Source organism: Equus asinus, chromosome 6, assembly GCF_041296235.1.
Source record: "Equus asinus isolate D_3611 breed Donkey chromosome 6, EquAss-T2T_v2, whole genome shotgun sequence".
Lineage (NCBI taxonomy): Eukaryota > Metazoa > Chordata > Mammalia > Perissodactyla > Equidae > Equus > Equus asinus.
The window spans coordinates 44,789,660-44,806,355 of NC_091795.1; the positions used below are offsets into that span (position 1 = coordinate 44,789,660).

Here is a 16,696-nt window from a genome sequence, read left to right on the forward strand (position 1 = left end):
ATTTCTTTTCCAATTTTTATACCACTTTTTACAGTTGCTCCTGTCTTATTAAATTAGTAGGACTTCCAGTATAATATTGAATAGAAGTGATAAGAGCAGATAGCCACCTTGTGATTCAGATTTTAAGAGAAAAACATTTAATATTTTATTATTAATTATAATTAGCTGTAGGTTTTTCATAGATATCCTTTATCAGGTTGCAGATGCTCCCTTCTATCACTAGTTTGTTCAATATTTTTTTATCAAGTATTGATGTTGGATTTTGTTCAATGTTTTACCTGAATTTTTTGAGACGATTATGTGACTTTGATTATTTATTCTGTTAATGTGGTGAATTACATTGATTGATTTTCAAGTCTGTTGCCAACTTTGCACTCCTGGGAGAAACTTCAGTATTATGATGTATTCTATCTATTAATACATATAAATTGCATTTCTTATATTTTCTTATATTCAATTTTCTTAGATTTTATTAAGGAATTTTTCATCTAAATTAATGGAGATTTTGGTTTGTACTTCTCTTTTATTGTAATATTTCTGTCAGGTTTCAGTTCAGTGTTACGCTAGCCTTATAAAACTATTTGGGATACGTTCCCTCCTCTGTTTTCTGAGTTTGTGTGAGATTGGTACTATTTCTACCTTAAATGTCGGAGAGAATGCACCACCGCAGCCGTCTGGGCCCAGAGGTTTTGTTGCTGCTGCTGCTACCGTGATTGTTGTGCTGGGGAGATGGAGGGGTGGGTATTGCAAACTCAATTTTTAAAATAGATATAAAGTTCAGATTTTCCATTTCTTTTGTGTCAACTTTGCTAAGTTGTCTTTCTAGATATTTGTCCACTTTATCTGAATTTCAAATTTTAATACTATAAAATTTTTTATAATATTCTCCCTTGTTATCTTTTCAATAGCTGTAGAATCTTTACTGATGTCCCATATTTCAACTCTGATGTTAGTAATTAGCATTTTTCTTTTTTTGATTGGTTTTGCCAGGGACATATCAATTTTATTAATCTTTCCAAGGAAAAACAATTATCAATTTTTCTCAAATTTTTATCTATTTTCTATTTTTAAATTTCTGTTCTTATCTTTATTATTTCCCTTTTTCTACCTCTTTTGGATTTAATTTACTTTTTTATTTCTTATAACTTAATATGGAAGCTGAGGTCCTTAACTTTAAACCTTTTTATTTTCAAATATAAGCATTTAAAGCTATGAATTTCCCCCTAAGAACTCTTTAGCTGCATTCCATAAATACTGACAGGCTATGCTTCATTATCATTCAGTTCAAAATATTTTTGAATTTCTCTTATAGTTTATTCTTTGAATCACTGGGTTATTTAGAAATGTGCTGCTTAATTTCCAAATTTGGGGGAATGTTTTTAGCTGTATTATTGATATTGATTTATAATTTAATAACATTTTCAGAGAACATACTCTGTATAATGTCAGTACTTTGAAATGTATTGGGACTCATTTAATGGCCAAGCATCTATCTAGTCTATCTTGGTGAATTACCTAAATGTGTATCTTGCAGTTGGTAGGCATATAAGTTTTTAAAATATATTGCCATTATGTTGTTCCTAATCATCTCTTATGATTTTTAAAATATCTACTCTATTTATAGTTATACCATGTTTTCTTAATACTATTTATTTCTGCCTTCTCTTCTTGTTTCCTTTATCAATTTTGCCAGAGATTGGTCTCTCTTACTAGTCTTTTTAAAGAGCAGACTTTATTGGTTTCATTGATCATCTATATTTTATTGCTGTTGTTTTCCATATTATTAATTTCTGATTATCTTAATTTTGATTTGCTAGGTTATTCCTTGCCTTCTCCCATAATAACCTAAGTCCTATGTGGGAAGGGAGGGGAGCTTATCTCTTTAAATAAACATTTGAATAAATGAATTCACGAATGAATGAATGAATGTGTACAGCTTCCAACGTAACTGCACACCTGGCGTATGTTGGCCCCTAGACCCACCTGTTTCATCCCTGCTTCCTCCCTTTCAGTAGCATTTAATGGATCCTCTTCCTCCGCTCAGTCTCCCTTTGCTAGATTGTTCCAGAACTTAATCATTGGCGCTCTGCTCTTCCTACACCTACTTTCGAGGCAACCTCATGCAAGCCAACCACATTAAATATTGTCTAGACGTTGATGACTCAAACATTTCTATCTCCACTCCTAAACTTTCTTGTGATCTCCAGAGTTGTGTATCCAAATGAGTTCTCAACTTCTTCATCCTAACTTCACTTAAACTTAACATTTCCAAATACTCAATTTACCACTTTCCCAAAACGTGATCCTCCCCAGATGTGATTCTATCGCATGAAGTGTCATCGTTCGCTCAGTTTTTCAGGAAAAGTCCTGGAGGCATCCTTGACAACTATCTCCTCCTATACCACATCCAATACTGATAAAGTCCTGTCAGCTTTTTATTCAAACTATGAGTCCATCCACCTCTCCCCATCTCTACCATTACCTCCCTTGCCTATGACACATCTATATCTCACCTGGACTATCACTTCCCATCTGGTCGCCCCCTTCCACCCCTGTCCACCATGGTCTATGCTACACACAGCACTGGGAGTCATCATTTTAAAAAGCAATTCATGTTAGTTACTCCCTTGCCTCACATACACTTAGAATAAAATCCAAAGTCCTTCCAAGGCATGTAAGGTTCTGTGTAATTTGGTTTCCAGCTACCCAGTTCCTGTCAACCATGTTCTCCATTCTATTCACCCTGCACCATTCACCTGGGCCTTCTTGCTGTTCCTTAAACACTCCAGTCTTTTTCCCATTTCAGAGCTTTTGCACTTGCTGCTTCTTCAACCTGGAATGTTCTGTCCCAGATGTTCCCACAGCTTGTTCCTTTCACTTTATTGGGGTAGCTGGTCATGTGCCACCTCCTCAAAGAAAACATCCTTGACCACCAATCTAAAACAGCCATCCCTCCCTGCTCAGTCAGCCTTTCTTACTTTTTTCATGTTCTGCATCACATAGTCATTTGTTTCCTCGTTTATTCCCTGTCAATCCCCATCAGAATACGAGCTCCATGAAGTTGAAGCTTTGTCCGATTGTTCACCTCTGGATCCTTAATGTCTAGAGTACTGCCTGCCACATAGTAGGTCTGGAATGAATATTTGTTGAATGAATTAATGACTTTTAACCTCCACTGCAACTCTCTCTAAAGGAGAATAAAATTTTTCTAAAAGTTTACTACCAGTTAGTTATGCAAGCTTAAGCAAATTCCTAGGACAAAATTTTCTTTTCTATAAAACATAAAGTTCAGATTAACTGCTAAGATCTCCTCCAGCTCAAATGTGGTTTGACTATAAGCCTTGAAAATTCTGTAAAGATGCTCTTCAGTTGAGGTGTTTTTGAATGGGAGCATCCATAGCAAGTGGGCAGCAAGGGTGGAACCCAGGTTTGGGGAGACTCTGCAATGACTGCTGAAATGAGACCCACAGCCATTGGGTAGCCGGTTCCCTGCAGTTCATGGTGGACCAGGAGTGGTCCTGGCCAGGGCCATGCCCAGGTGTTCTTGGGCTAACAGGTAGATAATGATAAGAAGCCAACCTTCGTAGGTATCTATTGTTCTGAATTACAGAAGAATCAAGAGTTAAGCCTTCTGACACATATTATTGCAAGATTTTCTCTTTCATAGTTAGGACATTTACAACCCCAAATTATAAAATCTCAGCGGATAAAATTTCCAAATAATTTCTCCCCCTCCACCCCACCCCTGGCGCATCCTGCTAGAACACTCATGTTCTCCTCTCAATTTGCTTTATTTGATCCTGGCCTTGACTGGGTTACCACTGGTGCCATTTCCCCCAACTCACCCTCTAGATTTCATTTCATTGCTTTCTCTTATACACATAGTCTCACAGCCTGGTTGTATTTATTCTTGAGAGGAAATATCTATCATGATACTCAAAAATTCCGGATAATTTTACCCTCTTTATGAAAACTAATGTATTAGAGCAAGGAGCCTCCCTCAGGTATTATCCTGCTGTGAGGGAAAATAAGAAACTCTAATTGCTCTTCAAAGTACTGATGACAGCTTCATGGGTAAGAAGATGGGGAAGATGAAGAATTACAACTTTCTGAGCTCTCTCAGGCTTTAATGACAAGTGGAGGCTGGAGTGGTCCCTTTGCTCTTGGCCATTGAGATCACAAAGAAAATCTGCCCAACTTTATCAAATCAGGTCTCCTGAGGCTGCACAGAGTCAGGGTGAAGTAGAGGTGCTGTGTCCTGAATGTTTGTGTCCTCCCCAAAATTCATATGTTGAAACCTAATGCCCAATGTGATGGTACGAGGAGGTGAGGCCTTTGGGAGGTGCTTAGGTCAAGAGGCAAGAGCCCTCACGATGGGATCAGTGTTCTTATAAAAAAGACCCCAGAGATATCTCGTGCCTCCTCAGCCAGATGAGGACACAGCTAGAAGATGCTGTCTATGAACCAGGAATCAGGCTCTCACCAGACATTGAATCTGCCAGCACCTTGATCTTGGACTTCCCAGCCTTTAGAACTGTGAGAAATGAATTTCAGTTGTATATAAACCACGCAGTCTATGGTATTCTGTTATAGCAGCCTGAAGAGACTAAAACAAGTGGGAAGCATATTTGGCCACAATCAAAGAACCCAATCCTATTCCATGTTGTTTCTAACCAGCTGTGCAGCCTCCCTGGACTCCAGGCTTAAATCTCTAAAATAAGGGGCTGAATCTCCAGTTACCACTGACAGATTAGATACTCACATGTGTCTCTGGATCCTTCCTAGTGTCAATAAAAACAACCACAAAGGGATTTTTTAATGAAAAATTTTAACAAGCTCTTTATTCATTTACTTTTAGGTATTTCATAAATACCAGAAGAGAAATTGGACAGTTTGTGATGAAACTTAGAAAAATTTCTTTTTCCATAGAGCAAACTTATAAATCTTTCCCTTTGGCTCCTTCTTCCAATCCTCCTTCACTGTATTGAAGAGACACTGGGTTATTCCAGGTTTTTGGTCAGGTGGGTGGTTTCCAAACCAACTGGACTCTCCAGGTAGGGAGCTCCTGCACAGAGTTTTCCAGTCACTGGATCTATGACTTGTCCAACTTTGAAAATGATCTCAGCCAGTTCATGTTTCACATGCTTCATTCATGGGACAGGTAAAGCTTTGAGAAGCTCAACATCCCCAGCTGTGCACTGCTGAAGAGCATCGTGAGCAAAGTAGGTTTTTTGCTTATTAAAATACTTTAATAAATAGGGATGCGGAACAAGCCTGGCCACTCTCACTTTAGCAGTTTTTTGCATCGCTGTCCCAATCACCTCCCCATGATCCATTTGCATGGACAGATGAATGAGCTATTGACATTATTATGTGGCTTTGGTCACCTCTTGGCTCTGCTCTCCTGGCGTGCGGCCTGTGGAGCCCAATCGCAAAGGGATTTTTAACAAAGAAAAGAAAATGGGACAGAGAAATGTCAATAGAATTTTGAAGATGGGGAGCAGATGGACTTAGCTGTATAAGAAATCAAAATGCCTCAAATCAGTGAGGAGAGCTGAGAAATGGCCATGCTTGCGCCGCTGAACCTCCAAAAGGCTCAGAAATTGGTAGGACTTGGCGTCTTTGGAAGTGAAAGTAAAGATGAGACTGAAAACAAGGGGATGGAAAATCTGTTGAAGGAAAAATTGGCCTCCAGATCATCTCCCAACCTTACAGAGTGGGCTGTCTGTCCCAACTCACCCAGGAGAAGACTGGAAGGCTGTTCTTTGGCGAGGATGAAACACGCACTCTGGATTTGAGGCACAAATCACAGTTGGTGGATGAATGAGTAACACTCATGGGGCACCACTGGAAAACAGGGAGATTACATGAACGTTTACGACCTGCATGTTGAGAATGCCTTCCTTTTTTATGCGGTGGTACAGCTCAGCCTATAACCTCCAGGCAGGATAACAGGAGATTCTTCTCTGTGAATCTGACCAGCCCAAGAGAAAAGAACAGAAACTAGGTTTTGTTCCGAAAGGATATAGCCTAGCCAGGGATCCCAGAGCCATGCCCATAGTAAACAAGCCTTCCCCCTGTGCCTAGAGCTCCAAGACGGCCTGTTAGTGCCCCATTCTTGATTTTGAACGAAGAGTCAAGAATCCCCAGACATTTGAGGGAAGCATCTAATATACCAGATAACCAAAGCAAACAGAAAAATAAGAGTTGACCCTTATTGAGCACATATATGAGCTAGGCACTCTTCTAAGGACATTATGTGTATTTACTCATGTAATCCTCACCACGGCTATTTAACACTATTATTATCTCTACTGAATAGATGAAGAAACTGAGGCATAAAGACATTAGGTAAACTTGCCCAAGGTCACACAGCTAGTAAGTGGGGAAGCTGTTATTTTAACCAGGCAATCTGGCTTGGATCCATGCTGTAACCACTAAGCCAAAATAATAATAATAAATAAATAAAATAAAACACATTTATTAGTAATAGAGACCAATTCAAAGAAAATAGAACTTCCACAGTATCAATAATATCCTCTGAAATATAAGAGAAGAAATTTCATCTAAGAAATAAGAAAAGAATGCTGTAAAAATGCAATATTAAGAGAACCAAAAGAGTCTTTTTAGCAATTAAAAATATGGAAACACAAGTGAAAAACTCAGTGGAATGGAGATTTTCCAGAAAGTAGAGCAAGTTATAGCTTTGTAGCTGGTCACCTGGCTTCCAAACCTGGTCCATCCCTCCACCCCTCAGACTATTCTCAATACAACAGGCAGAGCGCTTAATTTTAAATCCTAATTCAGAGACACATTAATTCCTTGCTTAAAACTCTCCAGCAAACCCCCCTCACATTTAGGATAAAATTCACACACGTACTATGGCCTGTGAGGTCCTCTATGATCTGGTGTGTGGCCTCCTCAGCAATGCCAACTGTGGCCATTTTCCCCTTACTCACTCCAGCCACACTAGCCTCTTGCTGTTCCTCTTATCACCAAGCTTACTCCTACCTCAGGGCCTTTGGACTTGCTGATTCCTCTGTTCATAAAGCTGTTCTTTCATATCTTTGCAGAGCTGGCTTCTTCATTTCAAGTCTCCAAGAAGCCAAGCTGTCCCTGACCTCCCAAACTAAACCACCTCCAATCCCTTTCTGCCTCTTTCCATGAGTTGTCACTTGCTGGCCCTTTACTCTGCTCTACTTTTTTCATAACACTTATCACTGTCAGAAAATGTTTATGCATGTGCTCTTACTTCTTTGTTTCATTGATGGATCTAGGCTATAAGCTCCATGGGGCCTGCAACTTTGTCTCAGTCACTGCTGAATCCCGAGCACTTACATGGCACTGGTACACCGTAAGCATTAAATAGATATTTGTTAAATAAACAGTATTAGGTGGTAAAAACAATGACACCACCTTCAATGACTGTTTTTATAGAATCCCTGGATTTTCAATCTGCAAAGTAATAAAAAGTAAAAGTCTGTACAAAGCAGAGGAAATTGGTTTCATTTTTGTTCCGCTCATAAGCTCTGGAGGGGGTAGCTGCAAATACAATATCAGGGCTGAACAGTGCGGTCTGACATTTCTTCTGTGAGCCCCAGAGGTATCTCCCTTCTGGCAGAGCCGCAGGCACGGATGGGGAGCAGCACAGCGCTCCTATTAGCTAAGTATGTAAACAAGCCAGCCAGCGGCTGCCTCTGCTTATTATCTACATGAATAAAATGCTTCCACTGGGACACACCAAAAGAGAAGCATTCTCAGTTCCAGTGGAGCTAAATTCTCCAGAAAAGTGATTCTTGACCCCGGGCTCAGAGAGAATTCTTTGGAGGAAGAAGAGATCAGTAGTGTTAATCGCCCTTTCCACAGCTGGGCAGGTTTCTCTCAGCTGCAAGCCAGGAAGACAAAGAGGGGGACAGGTTTTCTTTAAACTATGAAGGAATCTTTTCTGAAAAGAGCATTTAGACTGTCAACTCCTGTGGAATATCTCCATTGTAATAAGGGATGGAGAGAGAACAATGAAGAGAAATCCCGTGGTAATCCAAATATCTCATTTTACCACAAATAATCTCACTCCTCAAAAATGCCAAGTTCCCCAAGGAAGGACTTGGCAGGCACCTTCAGCATGACAGTGCAGGGCTGGCAAGTGGACCCTGCAGTTCAAAAGCAGATGGAGGCCAGAGTCGAGGGCCTGGAAGTGAGAAGGCAACAAGACCTACTCTGGAGTTCCCACAAGCTGATTCTAGAAGATGATCTGAGGCAGTGTGGGTGGGACGCCGGGGAGCAGAAACGTAAAGTGTCCAGGGTGGACCCAAGGCAGCAATCCTAAGGAGAGTCTGGTGTCATCTTATAGGTATGGAGTCAGAAGTCCAAAAATCAGTGTCACTGGACTAAAGTCAAGACGTTGGCAGGGCTGGTTCCCAATGGAGGCTCTGAAGAGAGAATCCGTTTCATCGCCTTTTTCAGCTTCTAGTGACCTGGGCTTGTGACTGCTTCTCCGTCTTTATAGTTGACTCCAGTCTCGGTTTCCATGGTCACATCACCACCTTCTCTCTCTCTGCTTCTCACTTACAAGGCCGTGTGTGATTACACTTAGGGCCCGCCTGGGTAACTCAAGATTGTTTCCTCATCTCAAGATCCTTGACTTAATTACATCTGCACAGTCCCTTTTGCTATGTAAGGCAGTCTTCACAGGTTCCAGGGGTTCAGACCTGGGTATCTTTAGAGCCGTTGTTCAGCCCAGCACAGTATATAAAGTAAATTATGTGTATGCATATGTGTATATAATATATATGTATATTATATGTAATATATGTGTATATATGTCAATTATATGTAATATATAAATAGATATAATATGTGTATGTATATGTGTAACATACATATATGTATATATACACATGGTATATATAATATCCACTCATTATTCATTGCTCATTGAGAAGACACCATTACTTGACTGCTCATGCTTCGAACTGAGATTAATTTGGTAATTTGAAATATCTTTAGTGAGACCATGTCCTTGCAGCCAGAAGGGATCCTCTCCCCTTACAACAGACATATCCCAAAGGTGGATTATGAATGATCCCTAAAAATAGGTGTGTACTTTTAGTAGATGCGTGTGTCTATTTCTGCCCAAGATTTACTGACTGAAGATCACATTTTCAAGACCATACACATTAGGGCCAACTGCTTCTTACCTTTCTCTGGATGTAAGAAGGAATTAGGCTTCCCGGGCATAAGTCATTCTGAAGTGGGGTACTGTTGCCCCACCCATTAAAGAATGAAAAACCTCAGACTTTGAGAAATATTAATAAACGACTCTGGGTGGGTGAGAGATGAGGGAATTCTGCGGGAGAAAATGCATGTAGCCTGGTCCTAGACCGAAAGAGGGAAGATTTTCCTCTCTGTCCCATGGTGAGGGACTCGTGGAGAGGCAGACAAGCCCCTACAACGTGCAGGCCAGCTGGAGCCCCCTTGTGGAGGGGCACAGCCTACAGACTCTAGCATCAGTTGATGCAGCCTGTGGAAGTGAGATGCCTAGCTGAAGAGATGAGCAAAAACCAAGAAGAACTTTGTGAAGCCTGGACCTTCCTCGGGGAGCCTCAGTTGTACTCAGAAACAGGATCACGCAGCGAGACTTCCTGCTGAGTTATGGACAAGTGACAATGTAGTGACAATTATGTTAAGCAAATGTAACCTTACTGCACTGTATTGGAGAGGGGGGATGTTCCTACTTGGTTTGGTGATATGTTGCCATGGAAATACTGATTGACCCCTGAGGATATTTTATCTGAAGACCTGACCTCTCCCTAGGGCTCAAAAAGTTCTTTTAAAGGAGGTATAGTTTGTTTTACAAACTGCCATTTTAAGAGTCTTTAGACACTTTTTCTTGGTGTATTCCAAAAATAATGACACTAAAATTGAAATACCTATTCTAATTCAAGGATTCTCTAAGTTTCTGTGTATGCCCTGATGAAGATGACCTTCTTTGTTCCATATTTTTCCAATGCTGTTAAAAAGTAAAATGCATTCATTAGGTTGTTTACTGATGCTCAAACTGTCCGTCCTTGAAATTTGTGGAAGACTTTGGTCAGCCCACTTGCTAACTAAAAAGAGCTGTAGGAATGCATTTTAATGCTTCACACCGAGAGCTCTTCTAACCCTGGCTTTCTGCAAGCTGAATCCCAACAAACCATCTATTAATTTTAGCTTTCTGGTGTAAACATTTGAGAGAGCCCAGTTTTGAAACAGAACCAAGAGTACTGACTTCTCCACTATCCACAGCCTCAGAACTCCCATCTTGGCTGCCAGTTTGGGATCTTTTCTAACTAGCAGTGTGTGGAAGCTGACAGCTTTATTGCATGCACCTGCCATACCTATTGCCTTTTAGCTTTAGGGGCAAAGGTAAACATCCAGAAACTTTGTGTGCTTAGATAGAATTCTCTGTAAAGAATGGAGCTAAATGGTCCTTGTCCTCAAACACACCTTGTACATTAGTAGACATACAGAGGATAAAGGAAAGATCAGACGGGGTAGTTCCATCTAGATATCATTCAGGGGTACCCCTTCCAATTCTTATTCTTGTCACTTTAAATACAAAGGTGAAAGAGACCCCAGAAGCTTACAAAATAGTGTACCCTAGTGACCTCATGCTCAGAAATCAAACCAGCCTGGTTTTGAATGGCAGGCTGACTATTTACTAGAAAAGTGATCCTCAGGAACAATATTACCACCCATCTCATAGGGTTAAGAGGATTAAATAAAATCATGCTGTAAACTACTTAATTCAGTACACAGAGACCCTTGACTAACTAGAATTAATAGTGTAGTACATTATTATTGTACTCCATGTCACAATAGCCAAAAAGAACATTTAAGCAATTCTTATCCATAACAAGGAAAACTTGCCTATGATAAAAAGCATGCACCTTGAGGTTGAGTTAAAAAAAATTCCTCATAGGGTGGTACAGATTAAACTAGAATTGTTCAGATTCAATTTTTGTTAAGGTCCTAATACACTGGAGAATACTGATATCCTGTTTATGTAGTTTGACAACGTAGCCTTTGTTGGAGAGATGAGGATTATGTGGAAGACAAAATGCAGTCAGAGCTGGCTGTTACTGAGTCATTCTGGCTGCCCAGTTAGGTAGGAACGAAACTTCGTAAACAGTGACTTAAATCAGATGGAGGTTGATTTTTATGTCACTTGGGAGAAGTGTAGATTTAGTCAGTCCAGTGCTGGTATGAACACCCCAGCATTATCATGAGCCCGTTATCCTTCCAGCTATCTGGACCACCATCCGTGTGGTGTAAGGCTTGTTTTCATTGTCCAAGATGCTTACATCTGCATTCTAAATAACGGGATTTTGAACAGGAAAGAGAAAAGCACTTAAGGAAGTAAGTTCCATACTTTCATAAGCATCCTCCTAGGTTTTACCGGTAGGTACTTGGTCATCCTTAGCAGCAAGGGAGTCTGTGAAATATAGTGTTTACTCTGAATTAATAATTTGGTTCTCTTACTAAGGAAAAAGAGGGTCCTGGAGAGTGGAAGGAAGCTAAACTTCCTAGCCACACTAAATTCATCCTCTTCTCTGAATATTCTCCATCTCTCCCTCTCACTTTCCATTCCTGGTTCCTTTCTCCTATTTCTCAATGACCACTTACTTTTCTCTGCAGAGTCTACCCTTTCAATTTTCCATCCATTCTAAGACTTCCATTGCTGAGTTTCCATGAGCAGAAAAAGGTGTTAAGCCGGCTGGTCTGTGGTTTATTTCTCTCCCTATACCACATGGATGCTCCCAGGGTGAGAAGGCAGGGGGCCCGGTCTAATCTCCTTGTAAACCTGTTGATCACTGGATCTCCTGGAATCAACTAATGATTTTATATGATAAGAGTCCTTATCTGTAAAATTCTCTTAGCAGGATATTTCTGTTTCAGGATTAATTATGTTAAATATAACTAGAATCTGTGGATTTTTGAGTCATGACCTCTAAAAAATGTCACAAAATCCCTGTGATGATCTATAGAGAAAAAAAAATGGAGAGTGGGTGGGGCAGCCCCCTGTGCCAACAGGCCAGGGGAAGAACTCCGATGGCGTCTGTGTCACCATGCCCGTACTAGGTCACAATAATGGCTGCCGCCAATGTCTCAGTCCCCAGGAGGTGATCCTAGCCACTTCCTGCCTCGCCAAGATGCACCCAGAGCCTGTCGAATCTGTGGATCAGCTGTCACTCTGCTGGACTCAGCTGGGCTATTCCCATTTCCAGAAAGTCACTTAGATCGAAATCTGCTCTATGTGTCTTTATTCACTCTGGGACTATTGGGACCTGGGACCCAGGGCCTGGGTGTGATCTTCTTATGGCAAACGTAGGAAAGCAAGTGGGATTCTCCAATGCCAATTTTCATTCAGAGTTCAAGCTCACTAACCACTTATCTCATCTTCCTTTAACAGTCTCTGGAAGAATGAAGATCTTTTTGAGCACATAGCTGAAAAGGGAGGCCAGCCGTAGGATAATGACTCTACTTCTGGTTTCTGGACAGAGTGGTCATCCTTTATCCAGGAGTTAGTGAGAACACTGGGTGTGGCAAAAGAGAATCTGTCTTGGTGCTGAAATTGAAAGTGAAAGTGGAGAGACTTTCTGCAGGTTAAGTTCTCCAAACCCTGAGATGAGGATTTGGGTAAATTATTCTTAAGTGTGTTCCCAGGAAATACTAAAAGGGAAGAAAGGAAGTGGGACTGCAAATGCCAAGTAGAAGAGGCCAACCAAGGATGCCATCTTGAGTATGTGGAATTGAGAAAAGAAGGAGTCAGTCATGTTAAGGCACTAAAATGGGGCTGGGGGGACGCGAAGAGGAGAGGAGCAAATTCCCCCCTCACCATGAACTCTTGAACTCATTAGATGCCTGAAACGCATCTGCAAGCCTTCTCGAGGAAGATAAGATTATTGGGACCAAGACCTCATTCCTGTCAGGGTCATCTTCTACATTCCTAATTTTAATGGCTTGTTTCAACTGACTCTCACTCCATGACTACTTGTGCCTGGAATTTGTTAAAAGACATTCCTTTTTTTTTCCCCCTTTGCCTTTGTTGGCCACAACTATAAAACCTTTCCTCTTTCTTCAACAGCTGGAACACAATTCAAGTGCTGCTTGAGTCTGTGTTCCCGGGCTGCAGTCCTAACAAACCTTGAGTAAACTTTTTGTTCAAGTCTAAAAAATGAGAAAAAAAAAAAGAATGGAGATGTTTCATAACTTAAATGTTCTCCACCCAATGTGGTGATCTGCAAACCTCATTTAGAGGCCTCATCTTTATTGTGGGGCAGAGACTACGTCTGACATGGAAAGGGAGGACCTGTATGGCCACTGAATTGTCCTAGACAGCCCCTGCTCCATCTGAGCCTCTTGATTTCTTGAAACATGTGATTATTAGTAAAGCTTCATACTGAATAAGAGCTCTAATTTGTGAGTCTAGTTTAACAATCTGATCCTTTGTGATAGTTCAACATGGGTGGTAGCCACATCTTTCTAACTTCCAATTTTCTCCTAAATTCTTCATCGATATTTCTAACTACTTGCTGAATGTATCTAAATATTTTATCAGTACCTCAAAATCAACATATCTAACAATACACTTCTTATCTACCGCCTAAATCAGTTCCTGCTTCTGAATTTCCAATCACTCAGCCACAGGCATCAGCATCATCCCTTCCTGCTCCTCCTTCCTCAACTCCAGGAACACTTTAAAACCTTTGCTCCATTCATCTCTTCCTTTGTATTTTCACTCCCATTTAATTGGTCTTTCTGATTCCAGTCCTTCTGGCCACTAATCCATCCAACATATTGATCTTCTTATAGCACTCGTCTGCATAACACATGATGGGCTTCTGGGGAAATATGGTGGAGGTGATATAGGATCATAAAATCTGATGAAATAAACAACAGTAAGATATAGATAGACATAGATAGATAGATAGATAGACAGAGATATATATATAGATACTCACCTTGGACAGAACTGGCTCTGATACCCAGTGTATTGTTCAAGGTGAGTAAAATGAAAAGAAGCAACAGGAAAACTTTGCAATTATGCAAAAAGTAAAGAGAGAGAGAGGGGAAGGAAGGAAGGAAGAAAATAAGGAAGGGAGGAAGAAAGGAAGGAAGGGAGGAAGGAAGGGGGGAGGAAAAGAATAGAGCCTGCAAAAGAAAAATGAATAATCTACTCTGGAAGAAATAAATTCCATGGGAAACAAAAGGAAATAAATATAACAAATGCTGGAAATCTTAAACACATAAAGAGAATATCAAAACGATGAACCAAGAGATACATATATCAAACAGAATGAAATAAAAAGAGATATTTCAAAGCTAAAGATATTCTACACATCCTACCAAGAGTAAAGCTCTGCTCAAAGGAAACTCATTCCTTTAATCACTGATGAGACACAAGAAAGATTAAAAATAAAAGAAGTGAGTATTCAACTCAAGAAAATATGAAAAGGCCAACAAAATTAAAATGAGGAAAACAGAAACAAAACAATTAACATAACAACAGAAAGTAACAAATGAAAAGAGAGCGAGACAGTCAACTTGATAAGTCAGTCTGCAATGCTTCTTTTATAAGATCCTTCCCTGTGCTTCCCAGCAACCAAAATGCCCTGTCTCCTTAAAACCAGTCATTAAGGGACAAGGGCTGGAGTTGTGTCTTATTCAATTTTGGAACATCATAGCCTAGGACAAGCAATGTGTGTTAAATAATTGCGTGAAAGAGTCCTGAGTCTCCAGGTTATAAAGAGAGACCTTCTCTGGCTGCTTGGATGAAGCTTTGTCACACGAATGAGGATGGGGCCACTGAGAAGGCACAAGGCACAGAGTCAGGGAACCACAGAGCCTACTGAGTTGTCTGTCCAAGAAGAATGCCCATGACCATCTATTGATTTCATTCCATTTAATGCATGTGCTCCTTCCTTCCTGCCATTTGCATTTCTGCCACTGCCACTGCAGGGTGTGCTTGCCTGCACCCCCCCTCTCAGGCAGGGCTTCTTAATCAGTTCAGTGGCCATGAACATGGATGGAAAAAAATTCATTGTTTTTCTCACTGACCTGTAACTAAATTTAAGCATTCCCTCCATTATGCTGTAGGCAACAGATCACTCCAGTATTAGCAGTCCCTGAAACTTCCCCCGAGAGAAACCACAGATATTTTACGTCATACTGCAGTTTGGGGAAAGATCTGAAAACTTCATTCTCACTCATCACTACTTCCAAATTATGGTAGTTATTAGCCTTGATGCTAAATCTTGTTATCTAAGGAATTAAATAAAGATTTATGCAATTGCACCATAAACATTAAAAATATTTTGATAACTGCATTTCAATGTAATTGATTTATTTGGTAATCCTATGTATTTTATTTAATAAATTTGGAAACGTTATTTTGAGAAGGGGCTATCAACTTTGCCAGATGCCAAGTGCCCATGATGCTCACAGGTTCAGGATCCCTGCATTGGGGCCAGCTGTTGAGGGTGAAAAACCTTCTCATAGCAGGAAAAATAAAGGTGGGAGTGTGCTATTCTCAGTTTTTGAGAAAAATCCAGGTAACTTAGGAGATGAATTATCAGTCAGTGATTAGATTTAAGGAGAGAGGCATCTATTTGGTATTCTAGAAAGCATGAGGAAAGTCCAGGAAAATCATGTCAAGTCTGCAGCACAGCGTGATCAAAAGCATGAGTGTGGAGTCAAACTGCTTGGGTTCCAATCTCAGCGCTCCTCCACAACGTTCATTCACTCCTTGTGTGACCTGGAGCAACCTCTGCGAGTTGAGACTCGATCTCCTCACCTGTAAAATGAGAGTGATCCTCGCCCCTGCCTTGGCGGGCTGTTGTGAGGACTGACAGAGATGATCCCTGTAATGTCCTCAGCTCAGCCCCCGACACATGGCAGATGCTGCCCACTGTTAGTATTCAAATCAGCCAGACTTGTTTTCAACAACTTCCTCCTCTCCGTCCTTTCTCTCATTTTTTCCCTTCATTATGAGATGCCTCCCTCGCTCCATCATGCAGACCTGCTTCCGAAGGCTAGACCTGCTTCCTTCTCTCCTCCCTCTGTGCCTGCCAAGACCTACTCTCAGATAAGGCTCTAATATTATTTATGTCTCTGTGTGTTTTTCCGGTTTTGGCTACCTCTTCCAGCTACGACAATCCCATCATTGTGTGAGAAGTCTTTTCCCCGAGGAAAAGTCAATTTCAGTTTCCAGGAGCAGATTAAAGGAATGTTTCTCTTCCATGTGGACTGTTCACCTTCTTGCTCTCTACACTCCACTGTCCAGTTCAAGTCCCACCTCATCCGAAAGCCACCCCCACCTCTTTTATCCTCACTGGCAGCAGCACGAGGTAGCCTTCTGATGCCACTGAACTCTGAACAGACAGGCCTGCCCTCCGGTCTGGAGAGCCAGCCAAGCCTGGCTTCTTCTTCTTTTTTTTTTTTTTCGGTCAGGAAGATTGGCCCTGAGCTAACATCTGTTGCCAATCTTCCTCTTTTTGCTTGAGGAAGATTCACCCTGAGCTAACATCCATGCCAATCTTCCTCTATTTTGTATGTGGGATGCCACCACAGCATGGTTTGATGAGCAGTATGTAGGTCTGCACCCAGGATCCAAAGCTGTGAACCCCAGGCTACCAAAGTGGAGCATGCGAACTTA

General features: G+C 40.9%; 1 pseudogene; it reads right to left on the minus strand.

The window, feature by feature from the left end:
* Positions 1-4,976: 4,976 nt before the first annotated feature.
* LOC106828382 (small ribosomal subunit protein uS17m pseudogene) lies at positions 4,977-5,367 on the minus strand (annotated as a pseudogene).
* Between the last annotated feature and the right edge of the window lie 11,329 nt (positions 5,368-16,696).